Below are 19,573 nucleotides of genomic sequence, written 5' to 3'. Positions count from 1 at the left end.
ACCCAACATTTGACCCAAGACATGATTCGGAGCTGATGCATATAAGGCCTAACTCGAGACGCCGAACACTGCCTGAGGTGTTCGGTCTTTATGATACCGGGTAGAATAATGCCCTAAGCCCCTAGTGTCCAGGTACAGGCGGGAACTTCTGACGCGGCTATTGCCAAAACGCCAGCCTCCTCCTCGGTTATGGTAGAAAACCGGGGGATGTGTATCATCAAGAGACAGTAAGAAAGGTTTACGCAGGGTCTTAATCTGAAAAGAATCCTAGCAACGGGTCCCTGCTGCACGTCTGCGCCTGTGTCTCCGTTGTGCTGTATCCTAGACGGGTGTAGCACGTGCTTCATGTGTAAAAGAGAAGGACTTAGTTTGGAAGAAATACCGTGCAAAGGATGTATTGAAAATAAAGTATAATTTGGAAGATGAATAAAGTTTGAGCTTTATTAGCTCTCATCGTTTATACGCGCAGCCCCTTGTAAAGGGGTATGCGGCTGGGAAGCCCCTTGTTTATTTGCGCCGGACTCGTCTAACCGTGTCCGAGGTCTGAATGACCTGTTTTTAGGGGTTTTGACCTGCAAGGTCGGATTAGTGTGTGGCTGTCAAAGCAGTCTCGCGTTCTCCGCACTACTAGAAAAAGGGCTATAGATGGGATTGGCACTAATGGCGCACCAGACAAGTGGTGCGCCATTAGTATATACTAATGGCGCACCACCTTCTGATGCGCCATTAGTGTTGAAACTACTAATGGCGCACCTGGCCCATGGTGCGCCATTAGTATCAAAATTTTTTTTTGAACTAGTGCGCCTGTCCAAACATACTAATGGCGCATCCATAGGAAGTGCGCCATTACTAGTTGTAACTAGTAATGGCGCACCAGTCAGAAAGTGCGCCACTAATGTTTTTTTTTATTTTTTATTCCTTTTTCTGCAAAACTACTAATGGCGCACTCACCCGCGGTGCGCCATTAGCATGTATCTACTTATGGCGCACCGAGGGGTGGTGCACCATTAGTATTATGGCGCCCCTACTTCGTACCGATCCCCTTTCTCTCCCTCGTCCTCGCCCGCGATCCCCTTCCCCGATCTCCTCTCCCGATGCCACCGTCGCCCCGCCCCGACACCACCGTCGCCCCGCCGCCCTCGACGCCACCATCGCCCCGGCCCGACACCACCATTGCCCCGCCGCCCTCGATGCCACCGTCGCCCCGCCGCCCCAGCGCCGCCCCGACACCACCGTCGCCCCGCCGCCCTCGACGCCACCGTCGCCCCGGCCCGACACCACCGTCGCCCCGCCGCCCCAGCGCCGCCCCGACACCACCGTCGCAAGAGAAGAGGGAGGGGGCAGATGCATGAGAAGGAGGACGACCAGGCGGCGACGCGCCCGCCCAAGTGTAACTAATTCCTCTCTCCTCTTTGCAGGATCTAATCTCTCCCATGGCGGTCGGCGGCGCTCTGGCCGTGGAGGCCTGCTCCTCATGCTCCTCCTCTGGTATGCCTCTTCGCCCCTGCCTCTCCTTCTCTCTTTTTTCCTCTCGCTCTAGGGTTAGGATTCAATCCTCTTTAAGAGAAAAAACCACCCAAGTGTAACTGATTCCTCTCTCTTCTTTGCAGGATCTAATTCTTGATTCTTGCGTCGGTCTGAACTGTGCGATTTACGTTTCGTCAGAGGTGAGCCACTTTTTCCCCGCTTGCTTTCTACCTGTTCGATGAAATGCGGTCGTGCTTAGAATCCTTTTTCTGTTTGGGGTTAAGATCTGTCCTATTCCGTTCTGCTCGTGCTATTGTATATACTGTTTTTAGCATTCTTGGTAGAAGAGTTTCCTTGTGGGTAGAAAGCTTGGTTGTGTCCTGATTTATGAACTGTTTTCTTCTAGGTCTGTTCTTGGGATTCTAGTGCTGTTGATCTCGTCAAGGGCCTCATCTGCTTTCTTTCATCTTGTGAAGGTGATTATTATTAGTACTTTCCCTGCTAATTGTTTACTGTTTCAATACATTTTGTTCCTCTAACATAGTGTCTTTAGCGTTCTTGGTAGAACGGTTTTATTGTGCATGGAATGTTTTATCCTCTCACCTTATACTATTTATTTGTGTGCTTACATATATTCTTTCCTGCTTCGTATTGTGTAATTACTTCATTTACCTAGAATGTGTGCTCTGGTGTCCTTTGTTCTTCCAATTTTGGAACTGTGGCAGCACAATGTGCATTGCTTCCGCCTTTTTACTTGTGTGAGATCGACGGGAATGGTCATGTGCTTGCTGGTGTAGAGATTGATGTTCCTGGGGATGGCCTTATAGGTAATAAACCTAGGTTTATTTTAGATTCAAATCACTTAGCTTTTTTTGAGCCATGGAACCTACAGTTTTACACTGCCAGATTGAGACATGGAAATTCATGATGTACTTTGCGAGACCCCTGTCCATTAGTGCCTCTTTGATCGGCTCTGCTATGGCATTGGATAAGCCTTTAGTATAGTGAGCTTTGGTAGAAAATGGTTCTGCCATTCTTGAACAGCACCTGTACTAAAACTGAATAATTAAATGCAACCAACATAGATTTTCCTGCTATCTATGATTACTCAACAAGTTCTTTTAGTTTTAGTCTGACATGGTAGCTAACACCAATTGTTCATATCTATCTTCTTTGAACATACTACATATGCATAGTACTGATCAATGGCAATAATCCTTATATGGCCTTTTTTATGAGCGACAATCTAACATTTATAAAATCATCTTAGGATTTCCTAATGGATCCTGTACACATTCCACCAAGGGTTATTTTGGATGCTATGCTGAACACACTCTATAGCTCCCAAAAGCTGTGTACTACACCCAGCCTACAGGAGACATTGGTATAGAGACTGATTGAGTATTATCCATCTCTGCAGCACTTGCCAAAGAGCACTGTCAAGAGATTTGTTTGTCAGTCTGAGTCATCTTGCTACTTTTGCACGTTTATTTGCATATGAAATCACCAGAATTTTCTCCATGGCTCTGGTTCTTGACATGGTGCTTAAAAGCACTCATCCCATCTTGATTATTCGCATACAGTTTTTTGTTTTTGTTTTTACTGATTCACTTCTATCGACATTTTTTTATGTCCCTTTTTATGACCAGCTTGGTCATTTGGTCTGGATGGAGTCATTCAACTCGGAAAGAAAAAAGAATTTGAGAATGCTTTATCTTTCATGCAATAGTTGCGGTCAATTGTTCTTGGTTTTTCCTGTAGTAGTTGATAATCAGTCTGAACAATAGTAGATTAGTAAAGCCAATAGCAGTTAATTTGAGACGACTTTTATCTTCCCTACAGTAGTTAAGGTTGATTGTTCTTAGTTTTCCCTGTAGTGTTTAATTTGATTGTTCTGAGCATTCAAATTGTACTCTGTTTGTTTCTCTCCTACTCTTTTCTGACAAATGTTATTATCTGTGCTTCATTACTACTCTCTCTAAATCATGTGAGAGTTGAATGATGTTGCAGGATAACTATTGATGGTGAAAAGATTGTTGTTTTTTATACTGGTATAGGGGGGGGGGGTATAATACAAATGGTCCTTCAAATCCAGTTGGAAGCTCCTCCCTGTAATTGATGAAGGCAGGATTTACTATTTCTAGGGAGTAAGAGGTTTATTTGTTGAACCATGATATCTAAGGGAGTAAGAGGCAACGTCCAGGTTGGTACATAATGGTTCTTAGTCTTTTGCTTTATGACATCGAATGAACTTTGCAATTCTAAGTGTCTATCATGTCCTGCATAGTTTTTTATTTTGTGTAAGCTGAGAGTATTCATAGTTCCATTTTCCTATTTTTGGCAGGGGTATCTAAGAGAGCTGGTCCAGGCTTGATGGAAATCACTTAGTACATTCATGGGATCACAAACTTTTGGCATTGGTTGAGATTAGTGACGCAGGACCATTAATAACTAGAAGACTGTGACAATTAACTTACTGTTTCATGAATTAGAGAGGCTGGGTTGGACCAACTCCATGTTACAGGCCCTTTCCTCATTGCATTTCTCTTGACATTAAATTGATTAAATTATAATTTCAGTAGGAAATCTACAACATACTCAGATCATTATGATTACTCTTTCCTATTTTTGTTTCTATATCTAATTGATATATAGATTTTGCATCTTGTCCTATGACATGTACTTCTGTAGTTGTGTCCATTGGACTTACTCTTTTCATTGTGGCATCATGATTCCTCCTTTTCTTGGCTTGCTATATATGTTTGTTTCATGGTCCAGTTGGTGTTCAAAAAATATGCTCAATTGTTATATGTATCAAATACAGTCTCTCCCAGTGGTGTACCATCTGCTTATTGTTTTACATACAGTCGCTTGATTATTTTTGTTCCTCTATAGGCCTCTGGTCCTGTCTGCAGTGTACGGCTAGGTTGTTCATCCGCCTGGGTCGTAGGTTCTTTCCTTCCTGTTGACGGCGGGTACAAGACTCGAGCAATGGTTAACGGGCAAGCACTATATACACCATTCATCTATGCTAATATAGCCTGTCTTTTAAAGCCAATGTATGCTATCACCAATTGATCGGAATATTTTCTTTCAAGCATAGCTTTCTTGTAATGGAATATAAGTATCTTTATAAGTTGATTCTAAATCAATCTCATACACATACTTTGAATGCTTGGCTCGCTCTCGCTTTTTGCGCCATGGTCAAGGGTGCAACGATGACTCTGTCTAATGTTTATCACTTCATAGCGCCTATATGTGACTATCTACTTTGTTTGCTAATAACATTGTAAATAATTAATCGTAAGCTTCTTAGAACACTATGTATCATTACTAAGTATCTATCTACCAGCAATAAGTACTTATTTTCATATGTTTCAATATGTGTCTGAATAATATTAATGTACACTCTTTCAATACATGGCTTACTCTCGGCCTTTGCGCCATTGGCGCAACTGGTCATTTAGTTGTATTCAAAGACTAATCTTCTATTGTATTCAATGAATCTGTTGTTGATGTGTGCTGTCTATATTTTGTCAAATTATACATTTTGTAACCTGTGCAAAAAACAGAAAAAAAAACCCTAATATTCATACTAATGGCGCATCACATGACAGTGCGCCATTAGTATGACAAAGCATACTAATGGCGCATCACTGGACAGTGCGCCATTAGTATGCCGCGGTTATTAATGGCGCATCCCGTGGTCGTGCGCCATTAGTATGCCAAAGCACCTGGGTATACATGGCCCCTGGGAGGCATACTAATGGCGCACCGTGGCCTATACTAATGGCGCACCAGTGGTGCGCCATTAGTATACCAGATACTAATGGCGCACCACTAGTGCGCCATTAGTAAAAATTACTAATGGCGTGCTAGTAATGGCGCACCAGTGATGCGCCATTAATGGCCAAATTAGGTGCGCCATTAGTAGCGGTTTTTCTAGTAGTGCCGTGGTCGAGGAACACTTGGAGTTACTCTTTAATGAGATTATGCCGCGTGGACCGGGCATTTTAAGCGTAAGAGACGCGTAATGTTTTATTGCGGTAAAGCGGGCGAAAGCTTCGCGTCCCAATAGTGCTTTAGGGCCACTGTTAGATGGGGCGATATGGAGAGTGAGCTTTTCGCGGCGGAGGTTGTCAGATGAACCGAACACAACCTCTAGTGGTACAGAGCCTGTACAATTGGCTTAAAGGCCTAGCGTCACTCCTTTGAAGGAAGTGCTGCTACAGCGAATTTTGGTAGGGTCTATCCCCATTCTGCGGACGGTGTCCTGGCATGGCAGGTGCCGCACTATGTTTTCGTGTTATCACATGAAGCAAGTTCACTGTTTTGACTTCTATTGGGAAAGTCTTCTGTTTTCCGGCATGCTGCTTGTGGGGTTCGTCATCATCTTCGCTTGGTGTGTCGAGCCCTTTGCGTTCGGCGTTAAGTCGATCGGACTGCTTGAAAACCCAACAATCTCTGTGGGTATGGTTTGCAGGCCTCCGAGAGGTACTATGTATTTGGCATAGCCTCTCCAGAATTTTGTTTAGGTTGGATAGCTCGTCACTGTTGTCCTTGAGGGGCAGTGTTTTATTATTCGGCCGAGAGCTTTTGAATCCGGCATTGACCGCCGTGCTATTTGGGCCATTTTCCTTATTCTGGCACTGATCTTTTCTGCGTCATGATTTCCCATTTCCATCCCTGACTTCGGATGTGCTCGGGTCGCTGGTGCTACATCTAGCCAGCCAGCTGTCTTCCCCTGGGCAAAAGCGGGTCATGAGGCTTGTTAGTGTGGCCATTGTTCTTGGTTTTTCCTGGCCGAGGTGTCTGGCGAGCCATTCGTCTCGGACGTTGTGCTTGAAGGCTGCTAAGGCTTCGGCGTCTGGACAGTCGACTATTTGGTTCTTTTTTGTGAGGAACTTGTTCCAGAATTTGCATGCTGACTCTCCGGGCTGTTGAGTTATGTGACTTAAATTGTCTGCATCCGGAGGGCGGACATAAGTCCCCTGAAAATTTGCTCGAAACGCATCCTCGAGCTCTTTCCAACTTCCAATGGTATTTTCTTGGAGGCTTTTGAGCCAATGCCGAACTAGACCTTTGAGCTTGAGGGGTAGGTATTTTATGGCATGGAGATCGTCTCCTCTGGCTATATGTATGTGTAGGATGTAATCTTCAATCCAGACTCCGGGGTCTGTTGTTCCGTCATATGCCTCTATGTTTACGGGTTTGAATCCCGCTGGAAATTCATGATCCAGTACCTCATCGGTGAAACATAGTGGGTGTGCGGCGCCCCTGTATTTGGGTGTGCCATTGTCTTCAAACGCTCGGCGGGCTGTGTTGCTTCCTGGGATCTTCTTTTTTGGCCCATAGATAGACCTGACCGGGTCATCCTTTTTCCGAGGATCTTTATGCTGATCGTGTGCCGGCTTGTGTGTGGCGCCCCTTGCTGCTCTTAGCCTGTCATCTGGTCGTCTATCCGGCCAGGCGGCCTCTTTCTTTTTTACCTGCGGGGGATCTAAGGCCTCCTCGTCGAATTCAGGCAACAACTTGCGCTTCGGGTAGCTCTTTGCCTGGCAACTAGCGCCATATTTATCCGCGGTATTGAGTACTTTGCTCCATCTCATTCTGAGTGCGTCCTCCGCTGTTTTGAGCTTCTGCTTTTGCTTCTTCAAACTTCTTGCAGTAGCAACGAGCCTTTTATGAAGGTTCTTATGCTCTGGTGATGTGTTCGGCGTGAGGTCGTCTAGGCTCTTGTTTTTGCCGGGGATGGGTTGCTTGGTGGTATGTTCACCGTCCACTGCTTCGCCCTGCTCTAGGGTCGGGTCTGTATGGGTGCCGTTTTTATCGAGGCGGGACTTCGGGCGGCGCTTGCATCGCCATTTTGGTTGTTTGTTGGGGGAGTTATCCTTCGCCACGTCCCGTTGTTCCTCATTATCGCTTCCTTCTGGTGTATCCACCATGTAGACATCGTGAGTTGGGGTGGCTTTCCAGTGCCCGGTAGGCGCTGGTTCTTGGTCGTCTCTGGCATCGTCGTCCATACCGTCGATGTCGTCGGAGTCGTAGTCTAGCATGTCGGTTAGATCGTCGACAGTGGCTACTAGTTGGGTGGTGGGTGGGCTTTGAATTTCTTCGTCGTCCGCATCCCAACCGTCCTGGCCGCAGTCCGGCCAGGGCTCTCCTGATAACGAGAGATACTTTAGCGAACGCAAGATGTCGCCGAAAGGTGAGTGCTGAAAGATGTCTGCGGCGGTGAACTCCATGATCGGCGCCCAACCGGATTCGATTGGAGGGGGCACGGGAGGTTCGGAGTCCGGCAGGGAGTCCGGCACCTTGGAGTCACGAGCTTCATGAGGGACAAGGTCAGTGTTCGGCTCTATCGCCGAGGAGGTTGCAGCCCCCGAGGCGCTATCTAGCCATCCGTCCTCGATCTGCGCAGCCGGCTCCGAATTGGAGATCGGAACGGACTCGAGTGCGGCCTCCAGGGTACTGTCCAGCTGCAGAGCTAAATCATGCCCATTTTGACGGTGCGGCGCGCTTGGCTGTGGCTCGGATCCATCGAAGATCAAGTCCCCGTGGATGTCATCCGTGAAGTTCAAACTTCCAAACCTGACCTGATGGCCAGGGGCGTAGCTTTCGATCTGCTCCAGATGGCCAAGCGAATTGGCCCGCAGTGCAAAGCCGCCGAATACGAAGATCTGTCCGGGGAGGAAGGTCTCACCCTGGACTGCGTCGTTGATGATGATCAAAGAAGCCATCGAGCCTATTGGTGACGACACAGAGGAACTCTCAATGAAAGAACCAATGTCGGTGTCAAAACCGGCAGATCTCGGGTAGGGGGTCCCAAACTGTGCATCTAGGCGGATGGTAACAGGAGACAATGGACACGATGTTTTACCCAGGTTCGGGCCCTCTTGATGGAGGTAAAACCCTACGTCCTGCTTGATTAATATTGATGATGTGTGTTACAAGAGTAGATCTACCACGAGATCAAGGAGGCTAAACCCTAGAAGCTAGCCTATGGTATGATTGTTGTTCGTCCTACGGACTAAAGCCATCCGGTTTATATAGACACCGGAGAGGGCTAGGGTTACACAGAGTCGGTTACAATGGTAGGAGATCTACATATCCGTATCGCCAAGCTTGCCCTCCACGCCAAGGAAAGTCCCATCCGGACACGGGACGAAGTCTTCAATCTTGCATCTTCATAGTCTAGGAGTCCGGCCGATGATGATAGTTCGGCTATCCGGACACCCCCTAGTCCAGGACTCCCTCAGGCACCAATAGTGGAATCACGGCATCTCGCATTGTGTGAGGGCGTGAGGAGATTACGGTGGTCCTAGTGGCTTCTTGGGGGGCATTGTGCCTCCACACCGCTCTAACGGAGACGTACTTCCCCTTAAAAGGAAGGAACTTCGGTAACACATCCTCGTCTTCACCGGCTCCACTCTTGGTTATTTCATGCCTTTACTTTTGCAAACTTACTTGTGTTGTATCTATTGCTTGCTTGTGTGCTAGTTGTCATTGCATCATATAGGTTGTCCACTTAGTTGCATATCTAGACAACCTATTTTGTCGCAAGGTTTAAATTGTTAAAGAAAAGCTTAAAACTTGTTAGTTGCCTATTCAACCCCCCTCTAGTCAACCATATCGATCCTTTCACTAGGCAAACCTCTAGTGATGAGATCAACAGTTCTAAGATTGTGAATCATGTCAATGGAGTCATCAAGGGTAGGATGCATAGGATCAACATGAGGGGCACAAGGGCTAGTAATGTACTTGCTCAAATGATATTCATTGAAAATCACAAGCATCTCATTTTTTCACTCATGAAAATACTCTCCATCAAGTATAGGCACTCTATGTCTAAGACTCCCCAAAGTAGACTCATCCATCTTCCTCCAATGGTGTTTAAACCAAAGCAATGGAGTCCAAAGCTCTGATACCAATTGAAAGGATTAAGAAGAGGTATCTAGAGGGGGGTGAATAGACCCTTAACACACAAAGTTGGCAGTTTTTAAGTTTTTCAAGTTTAGGTGGAGATTAAGCACAAGTTTAACCATTCACAATACATATCAAGCAAGCATGCAAAGAGTATATGGGCAGCGGAAAGTAAAGCATGCAACTTGCAAGACAGTAAAGGGATGGTATTGGAGTGTGCAAGCGCAATTGGAGACACGGATGTTTTTGGCGTGGTTCCGATAGGTGGTGCTATCGTACATCCACGTTGATGGAGACTTCAACCCACGAAGGGTAACGGTAGCGCGAGTCCATGGAGTGCTCCATCCATGAAGGGCCCACGAAGAAGCAACCCTGTCTATCCTACCATGACCATCGCCCACGAAGGACTTGCCTCACTAGGGTAGATCTTCATGAAGTAGGCGATCACCTTTCCCTTACAAACTCCTTGGTTCAACTCCACAATCTTGTCGGAGGCTCCCAAGTGACACCTAACCAATCTAGGAGACACCACTCTCCAAAAGGTAATAGATGGTGTCTTGATGATGAACTCCTTGCTCTTGTGCTTCAAATGATAGTCCCCCAACACTCAACTCTCTCTCTCATAGGATTGGATTTGGTGGAAATATGATTTGAGTGGAAATCAACTTGGGGAAGGCTAGAGATCAAGATTCAAATGGTTGGATTGGAATATCTTGGCCTCAACACATGAGTAGGTGGTTCTCTCTCAGAAAATGAATGCTGGAAGTGTAGGCACGTTCTGATAGCTTTACCCATGAATGAGGAGTGGGTCGAGGGGTATATATATCCTCCACACAAAATCTAACCGTTACACACAATTCACCAAACTCGGTGGGAACGAATCAGAAAACTCAGTCGAACCGATTTAGTTCATAATGTGACCGTTAGGCATTTTTGTGGTACCGATATGATCAACTCGGTGGGACCAATGTGCAAGGGTTAGGGTAAAACCTCATCTCGGTTTGACCCATTACACAACTCGGTGGACCGATTTGGTAATAAGCAAAACAGAGAGTTGGTCAGACAAACTCGGTGTGACCGATTACATATTCTCGGTGAGACCGAAAATATTGCAATAGACAATAGGGAGTTGGCAAGCCCATCTCGGTGAGACCGAGATCCCATCGGTGAGACCGAAGTGACTAGGGTTTCCAGCAGTGGCTATGTCAAATGAACTCCGTGGTGCCAGATGGATCAAATCGGTGGGGCCGAGTTTGACTTTTGGTTTGGGACATATGTGGATATGAGAAAGTTGCTGAGGGCTTTGGAGCATAGCACTAAGAACTTTGAGCAAGCAATCCATTAAGCAACACCTCATCCCCTTTTAATAGTATTGGCTTTCCTATAGACTCAATGTGATCTTGGATCACTGAAACAGAAAATGTAGAGTCCTGAGCTTTGAGCTTGAGCCAATCCTTTGTCTTTAGCATCTTGAAGGGGTTCCACATCCACTTGTCCATGCCACTCCACTGTTGGACATATCTGAAATACACTAGATAAAAGTATTAGTCCAACAAGAGATATGTTGACATTAATTGCCAAAATCACCCAGGGAGCACTTGGGCTTTCAACACACCCACACGCCCACACACACACACACACACACACACACACTTCCCTACACTGAAGGAGTAGAGTGACACCTCGATCTTGATACTAATCTATCGACTGACTTCTCTCTCAAACACATACACACACACACTACCCGACACCAAAGGAGTAGCATGGCACCTCGATCTTGATAGTTATCTATCTACTCCTATTGTAAACACACACACATACACACACACTCGCTAGTTGTGCCTCTGTGCCTACCGTGCACACTCTCGATACGTCTTTCTCTCCCCCCTCCCCCCCCACCCCAACAATGACAGCAGAAGGGTGACAACTCAATCTGATCATAATCAGTCAATTGGTTTCTCTCTCAAACATTGTGTCTCTGTGCCTCGCTCAGTAGCCCCCTCGATATGTAGACTTCTCGCACGCGCATAGCTGTAGTGACGATGACGCTGAACCCAGTGTGCCTCGTTTTTACCGGCCTCATGTGATAGTTTTCACCTTGTTTTCAATTAATTAACAAGGCAACCTTTTCTTTGTTACTACTAGTGAATCGGAAATCATTCGGGGCAGACATAAAATATATCACTTCCACCCAATTATCGCAGTAACTATTTTGAAAGAAACTAGCTAGATGCATGTGCGTTGCATGGAACATCAAGATGCATTTGTATGAGTAGTTTATCTTGTGAGAGAAATGGATGAACAAGGGAAGGCCTTATTTGCGAACGTGGAGAGGGGTGTGGGTATATTTCTGCAAAATTGCCATAGTTTCCTTCCTATTCATTAGCTATAAATCGGACGGCCTATATTGCAAGATGGCACGCACACCATCATCACCAACTCTGTTTTCTACTCCCTCCGCTCCTTAATACTATTTGTATTTTTAGTGATTTCAACAAGTGACTACATAAGGAGCGAAATGAGTGAATCTACACTCTAAAATATGTCTACATACACATATGTATGTGGTAGTCCATTTGAAATCTGAAAAAGACAAATATTTAGGAACGGATGGAGTATAAGAGTAGACATGGAGATATATTTCCAGCATTGTCTACAACAAAAATGTGCTGGACTGGTTAGCGGGATTCTGTCTTTAACTTTAGATTTTTATATTATATATTACTTGTTTAATATATACTTCTTTCGCTACTGTACTGACAGTGGAACCCACAGAGTACTTAGAATACAAGATTAAGGATGGACTTGTTTCTTTTTAACTTTCTGTACGAAGGTGTAGCCACCCTGCAAGTCATGTGTACACTATACGTGAAATTAACTTTTTATAGAGGGACACTCATACACGCAATTAACTCAAATGGATTGGATGTCACTCTATTATTTCTAGCATAAGAGCATCTCCAACGGCAGCCGGCAAATTTCCTCCCGCTTCCTTCCACGGAGGATGACATCAAACGCCAGCGGCATACATTTTCACAACTCTAACCAACCAGATGAAATTCGTGCAAACACGGACTGATTTCATATAAGCATGAAGGATTTCGTATAAAAAAGGAAGATCTTCATATAAACATGATGGATTTCATTACATTTACATGAACTAAGCGGTGCTAATCCGGCTCTCTTGGTATAATTAATACTCCCTCTGTCCGGAAATACTTGTCCTAGAAATGGATGTATCTAGACTTATTTTAGTTATATATACATACAATTTATCCATTCTTAGAACAAATATTTCCCGCCAGCTGGAGAGGAAGTACATAATCTAAATGGCTGCCCGTAGATCCCTTTGTGTTCTTCATGTCCGGCAGACACTTGCGGGGTCGATGAAGGTCCTCATAAGAGACGAAGCAGCAAAGAAACCACCTGAAGGTGCAGTCGTCGTCTCGGCGGTGGCCTTCATAGGACCCAAGTGGCAGCAGTCTCCCATGTTCTACATCTCCTCGATGATGGCGGCGGACACGGAGAAGCTCGCCATCGACTCATTGCTCTCCATGCACCGGGCTTCTGTCTCTGCCTGCATGGCACTGCCGCAGGCACAGGAGGCGCGCCCACATACACGGGAGGCACGACCACCGCGGACACTAGTGGCGCGGTATGACGCGACAGCGACGATGCCCGTACCGGTGTGCTCGCCGCCGTGCCAGCGTGGAGCAACTCGCCACTCCTCATTGAGCTGAACTGGAGCGGCGAGTTGCTGAATCATGCGCCTGCTTGGGGCGGCAACTGGCTCCATCGGGCCAAGCGAGGTTGGTGAAGCATTTGCCTAAGCACCTACACTAAGCGCAAAAGAGCTCACTCCAGACCCATGGAGGCGATGCGCGCGAGCGGCCAGTAGTTGTGCCAGATGGTCCACGACGCCGGCCTGCGGCATGGCGCCGAGGATCGTCTCCGGACGGTGTTGGGGACCGGCTAGTGGATGGCCACCGTTGACGCCAACTACGACTCTCAGTTGGACCAGATGATCGTTGCCACCAACAACAAGTTCACCGTCCTCAAGAAGCTCACAGACGACATCGCCATACTCCTCCAGCCCACGCACCCGGGCTCCTCATTGCCTTCCACCCTAATCGGCCCCAATGGCCGGAACCTCTTTCAAGCAGTGGTGGCCCTACGACTGCTCGCTAACGCCACGAAGAATGTCCACCTGGAGGTCGCGCTTGCCACGAGGCGCCTCGCCCTGCAAGAATTCGTCGACCTACACATCCATGTGTATGAGAAAATCGTGTACATAGGCATCTACAAGGCTAGTGAGGACGCTACGACGTTGACCTTCCTCAACCGACTGGAAGCCTTGGATGCCTTTGCTGAGAAGCACCTCGACATCGCCACAAAAGCCGCTGCTCCTTAGCAGCTAGTAGGTGGCCCGGCGCACTAAGTTGAGGAGCAGGAGGTCATACGTTGATGGATGCATTTCTTCTTTCCTTCTGTAACCACCATTGCGATTGCATCATCGTGGACTTAATTCTTATTGTGTTGTTGCATTCTCGTTCCAATCAATACCGACATGTGTGATCCCTTTGCTTAAGTATATGCATCACTGTAACTACTACTCCATCCGTCAATTTATAAGTTGTGCTTACCTTTTCCATCAACTTCGTGCAACGCGCGGGAATCTTGCTAGAAACACTAGAACATGTCAGACCACATGTAACCAAACCGTCGATGCGCCAACCTAGCTACTACATACCCTGCTTATCTGGCGGAAATAGCCCCGCCCTAGTGTTTCCAATCGTTATTTCTATCTATTGATCGTGCCAAGGAGCAGAACCAAATGTTACAATTTATACATGTTTCTCTACTCCTACTCCTATAAAAGACTCAATTTGTGATGGTGGTGTGTCTGCCATCCGTCGTTTCTGACCATTAGATCTGCATCCAACGGTTGTGAGGTAAGTTGTGGCATTTTTGCAGCAATAGCCCACTTCTCTACCCCAATTTGCAGAAAACCCCTTATTATATTGAAAGCAACCACATCCCTCCCTCACCTCATCAAAACAGCCTGAGAAATATATTTTGAGTGAAAAGTAATATATTAGGAGTATATCAAAACAAGAGTAATTTCTTTCAAGTTTGTGAACAAGTACTACTATTCTACTCCTTTGGATCCGTCGCAACGCATGGGCACATTGCTAGTAAAAGGAAAAGGCCTGCTGCGTTCGCGTCGCACCCCCATATGCCCGGGAATCGGGAGTACTCCACGGCCCATCCGTCATGACACATAGCTTAGGGAAGGCGTGTTGCCTAGCATTTTCACTTTCATGTGGGACAGCCGTTGAGCAAACCAACTATTGGCAAATCGCACCCTGCCCGCACTGGGTTGTAAAACACAAATGAGGAGAAGATCTAGCTGTAGCACGGAAGACAAGAAATTTGGTGTCAGATGGGGCTCGTTGATAGAGTAGGAGCATTCCGTACTACTACTCCTACTAGTACCAAGTTTGTACTATACAACTAGTACTACCACTATACAACTAGTAGGTACGTGCACGGCACAACATCGTAGGAACAAAAAACGGGAAGATCTTGGTTTGGCTGATTTATCTTTTTTTCAGTCAATGTAGTATGAATAATATGATGTGGGGGGCACCCATGAAGCTTATGTCGCTTGGTTGCATGGCTATGAAAGGTTAGAGAAAAATAAATATATAATGTGTTTAGAGTGCACTCCAGTAAATAGATATACTTTGGATCCATTGCAACGGGCCAGCACATCTATATATATATCCCCCATAGAGTGTGTGAATAACTTTGAAAGTTGGTCGTTGGATGAAGCCAATCCGGCGGTACAAAGATGGCAAATCCGAGCACTACTGGCCGTTGGATATCATCTACATTCCACAAGATTCTGTCACATGTAGAATCTAGAAGACTCCATGGTTGAACTTAGGGTATGTTTGGTTCATGACTAACTTTGCCACAACTAAGCTTAGGAAAAGTGTGTCTTCCAAAAAAAGTGGCTAACAAAATGGCCACCACAAGTGTGGCAAGATGTGGCAAGAAGTTGAGTCTATGACATGTGGACCATGTATAGCTAGAAAAGTGTGGCAAGCCACAATTGTAGCAATGAACCAAACACATGCCTAAGATATTGTGGCATGCCTAAGATTAGGCGTGGCAACCTTAGGATGCAAACCAAACATCTATACCCATATATAGTGTGTGAATAACTTGAAAGTTGGTCATTGGATGAAGCCAATCCGACGGTACAAAGATGGCAAATCTGAGCACTGCTGGGCATTGGATATCAACTACACTCCACCAGATTCTACCACATGTAGAATCTAGAAGACTCCATGGTTGAACTTAGGGTCTGTTTGGTTCATGACTAACTTTGCCACAGCTAAAGGGTTGTTTGGTTCTAGGCCTAGCTTTGCCACACTTTGCCACACATATTTGCCAAGCTTGCCTAAGGTTAGTTCATCAAAATGAAAGCCACAAGTTGGCAACCCTAAGGGAATCTTGCCACACTTTTTGTTTGTATGCCATGTGGGACCCAAGTGTGGCTTGCCAAAGGTGTGGCTATAACCAAACACTTCCCTAACCTTAGGTGTGGCAATCTTTGGCAAATTTAATCACAAACCAAACAGCCCCTAAGCTTAGGCAAAGTGTGTGTGCCAGAAAAAATGTGGCTAATGAAATGGCCACCACAAGTGTGGCACAATTTGGCAAGAAATTGAGTCTATGACATGTGGACCATGTAGCTAGAAAAGTGTGGCAAGCCACACATGTAGCAATGAACCAATCACATGCCTAAGATATTGTGGCACGCCTAATCTTAGGCGTGGCAACCTTAGGCTGCAAACCAAACATCTATACCCCTATATAGTGTGTGAATAACTTTGAAAGTTGATCGTTGGATGAAGCCAATCCGATGGTACAAGGATGGCAAATTTGAGCACTACTGGCCATTGGATATCATCTACATTCCACCAAATTCTGCCACATGTAGAATCTAGAAGACTCGATTGTTGAACTTTTTAGCATAATGCACAAACCACCAGAATATCATGCATGCAATGCATGTGTACCTTACTAGTTGGTAGTAGTAAGAAACAAATTCCGGGTTTGGCACGAGCTCGTACTGCGGGAGCACCACAAGGCCTGCCGCAGGAGTTACATGTTACTCTAGAGGCCCACGGGACCGAACTTCAGTGGCTTAGTGCACTGACCTATGAGTCAATGACATGCGGACCTTAAATGCAGCTAGCCCACATGTCATTCTCATGGTGGTGGCGTGGTTCGTGAATCACTCATTCGAGATGAACCAGCCGGTGGTGGCATGGCCGTGGCGAGGGTTCCATAGCTGGGGTAGGGGTGTTACGAGGCGTAGATGGCCACACCGGCGAGTATTACTTGTAGTACAGAACTACTCTAGCTGAGGATTGATGCCCGGGATGAAATCTGTCACAGCCGCTGGATGAAAATTTGATGCTGCGGGAGTACAGATTGGAGCATAGCAGCAGAGCAGGCAAATCGTGTCCAATCATGTGAAGTTGATGGTCGCTGCAGTTCAGCTGGCCCGCATGTCATGCACACAACGGCAGAGGAGCGGTGGGGCCGAGAGGGATGAGGAACACGTCGGGGGGATGAGGATCCCCTGACATGAACAATCCTACCCTTCTGTCACTCACATGTGGGTCCCTACAAGCATGGGTCCCACCTATCAGCAAAGGAAAGGCAGGGTAAGGCAGTGATAGCCACGTCAGAGGATCCATGTCCACGTCGGGGGACGTCGTGTCGTGGGTTGGAGCGGTGTTGTGGGAATCGCGTGTGGGTGTGGCAGTGGTAGAAACAAGAAACGTGATGGTTGCCGTGGTTCAACTTCCATGGACAAGTTTTCATGTTTGTTGACACATGTATATCAAAACTAGAGTGTTTATATTTCAAGCACGTGAACAAGTATTATTCTACTAGTACTTTGGGTCCATTGCAATGCACGGGCCAGCACATTGGTAGTAGTAGTCTCTATCTCTAACTCTAGAGGCCTTCCCTCGTTCATCCTTTTCTCTCACAAGATAAACTACTCATACAAATGCATCTTGATGTTCCATGGAACGCATGATGATGTTTCCTTGGGGGTCTCTCCAGTGCGGCATGGCCGTAGTTGTAAATTGACGCCCCTTGAGATGCCGACGTGGAGGGGCACTCAGATTTTCTCCAATGAGCAGGTAAGATGAGTTTGATCACGTAGTAAATGCATTCGAAATACTACTTTCGTGTCCATTTCCTAATTCTCCCCCTTCCCACTGTTTCACAGGTTAGGCTCAGTGCGAGTGGAGATTGGCTTGCATATTTACGGGAGGGTACCAACATCAATTTGCACAACATTTACAACACTGACACCGTTCCTGTAGAACCTTTGTCCAACATTGGGATCAGCCATGCAATGGGCCACCGTATGAATTGGTATGATGGAACTGTGGTGAGATTGAAGAAGATAGCACGAACCTTGCACATGGCGGTCAAAGGGGACCATGCTGTCTTCGGCCGATTTGTTGCCATACGAGTACGAAGACGATGTGCCCCTTTCTAACTTCATCTTCGCGGTGACAAACCATGGGACTTGTTTCGTATGGGATACATCATGCGATATACTCCCTCTCTCCTAGTTTATTTGTTTTGAATCGTTTTGTTTTATAAGTTTCAAATTCAAATTTAGAGCTCCCCATCACATGTTGAGATTACAATGTCCATTAAATCGTTGCGTGCATGTATACTAAAGAAACAAATATCGAGTTTGGCACGAGTTCGTTCAGCAGTAGCACCACAAGGCCTAGCGCAGGAGTTGCATTTCCCTCTCAGGGCCCTCGGGACTGAGCTTATGCGCCTTACTACACCTGCCTTTGAGTCAATAACATGTGGACCCGATAGGTGGCTGGTCCACATGTAATGCTCCCGAAGGCAAAGGGCCGGTGGGGCCGAGAGGGGTGAGTCACAGGTCGGGGGACGTGTGGTGTCATGGATTCGAGCGGCCTCGTGGGAATCACGTGTGGCTGTGGTAGAAACTTGATGCTCGCCGCATTTAAGGTGGCCCACATGTCATGCACACAAAGGCAGATGGGCGGTGCAGCTGAGAGGGGTGAGGCGCACGTTGGGGGACGTGGTGCCATGGGTTGGAGCGGTGTCGTGGGAATCGCAAGTGGTAGTGGATGAAACGTGATGGTCGCCGTACTTGAACTTCCATGGACAAGCTGTCATGTCTACGGACACATGCATTGCATACCGACCACCGGAAGGAGTAGTAGAGAAAGCTGGGCAGATAAATAGTTCCTTATAGTTAAGTAGACCCACGCTACTACTTGTTCCAAAGACATGCACACCATCGAAATAGTCCATCTATATCAATATACACCAAGAGGGAATATTTTTTTACAAGAGAGGGAACAGTTCATCCATCCATAATGCCCTACTGCTGGTGCAGCCTTTTATTCTTCTTCTTCTTCTTCTTCTTCTTCTTCTTCTTCTTCTTCTTCTTCTTCTTCTTCTTCTTCTTCTTCTTCTTCTTGTTCTCTTTTTCTATGGGAGACGGCTTCGCAACAAGCTCTTTGGACCTTGCAGCTATCTCGAAACTCACACGGGCATCGAGGGCAGCATATTTTATCCGCCCGTACATCAAGGGATAATTCTCCCATCCAGACGACCTTAATGCCAGCGTCTCGTCATCCTTCTTAAGATTTGTAAGAAGCACAAAATTTTCTATGTCGAATAGGGATGGTGTCTGTTTATCACAAGCTTCTACAGGAATTTTGATTCTGGTTTGTAAGTCAGCGATGCTTTTCAAATCAAGGTTGTACGACTCTAGCTTCTTTTTGTCACCTTCGATGGGTACCCCACAGAAGTATATGTCCTCCCAAGAAAAGAAATTGTGAAGCTCACCTAGTATGGAGGGCGCGTGTATGATGTGGTACACCAAAACATCATCTTCGAGGCACAACTGAAGGACGGCGGCGCGTTGGATCTTCCCAGTGGCACGCTCCGTGTACTCTGCATCGAGACCGATGACCGGCATCTCTACCTTTTCGAGAGAGTTGCATACATTGTTGATCCACTTTCGAACAACCCTTGGGTGGACGGTGACGTTGGCAACTATGCTCAACGAGCCTTCGACGAGGACATGTTG

The 19,573-nt window shown here is 46.5% G+C and overlaps 1 long non-coding RNA gene across 1 annotated transcript; it reads left to right on the top strand.

Annotated features, from left to right (window-relative positions):
* The first annotated feature begins 1,414 nt into the window (after window positions 1-1,414).
* On the top strand, window positions 1,415-2,412 carry LOC123041741 (uncharacterized). Its single transcript, XR_006418627.1, has 3 exons — window positions 1,415-1,488; window positions 1,611-1,667; window positions 1,874-2,412. It is a non-coding gene; the product is annotated as an uncharacterized lncRNA (long non-coding RNA).
* Window positions 2,413-19,573: the final 17,161 nt, after the last annotated feature.

The sequence above is a fragment of the Triticum aestivum genome, chromosome 2B (assembly GCF_018294505.1).
Source record: "Triticum aestivum cultivar Chinese Spring chromosome 2B, IWGSC CS RefSeq v2.1, whole genome shotgun sequence".
NCBI classification, from domain to species: Eukaryota; Viridiplantae; Streptophyta; class Magnoliopsida; order Poales; family Poaceae; genus Triticum; species Triticum aestivum.
Note: the sequence above shows the minus strand (reverse complement) of the source record. Positions and strands in the feature narration are given on the sequence as shown.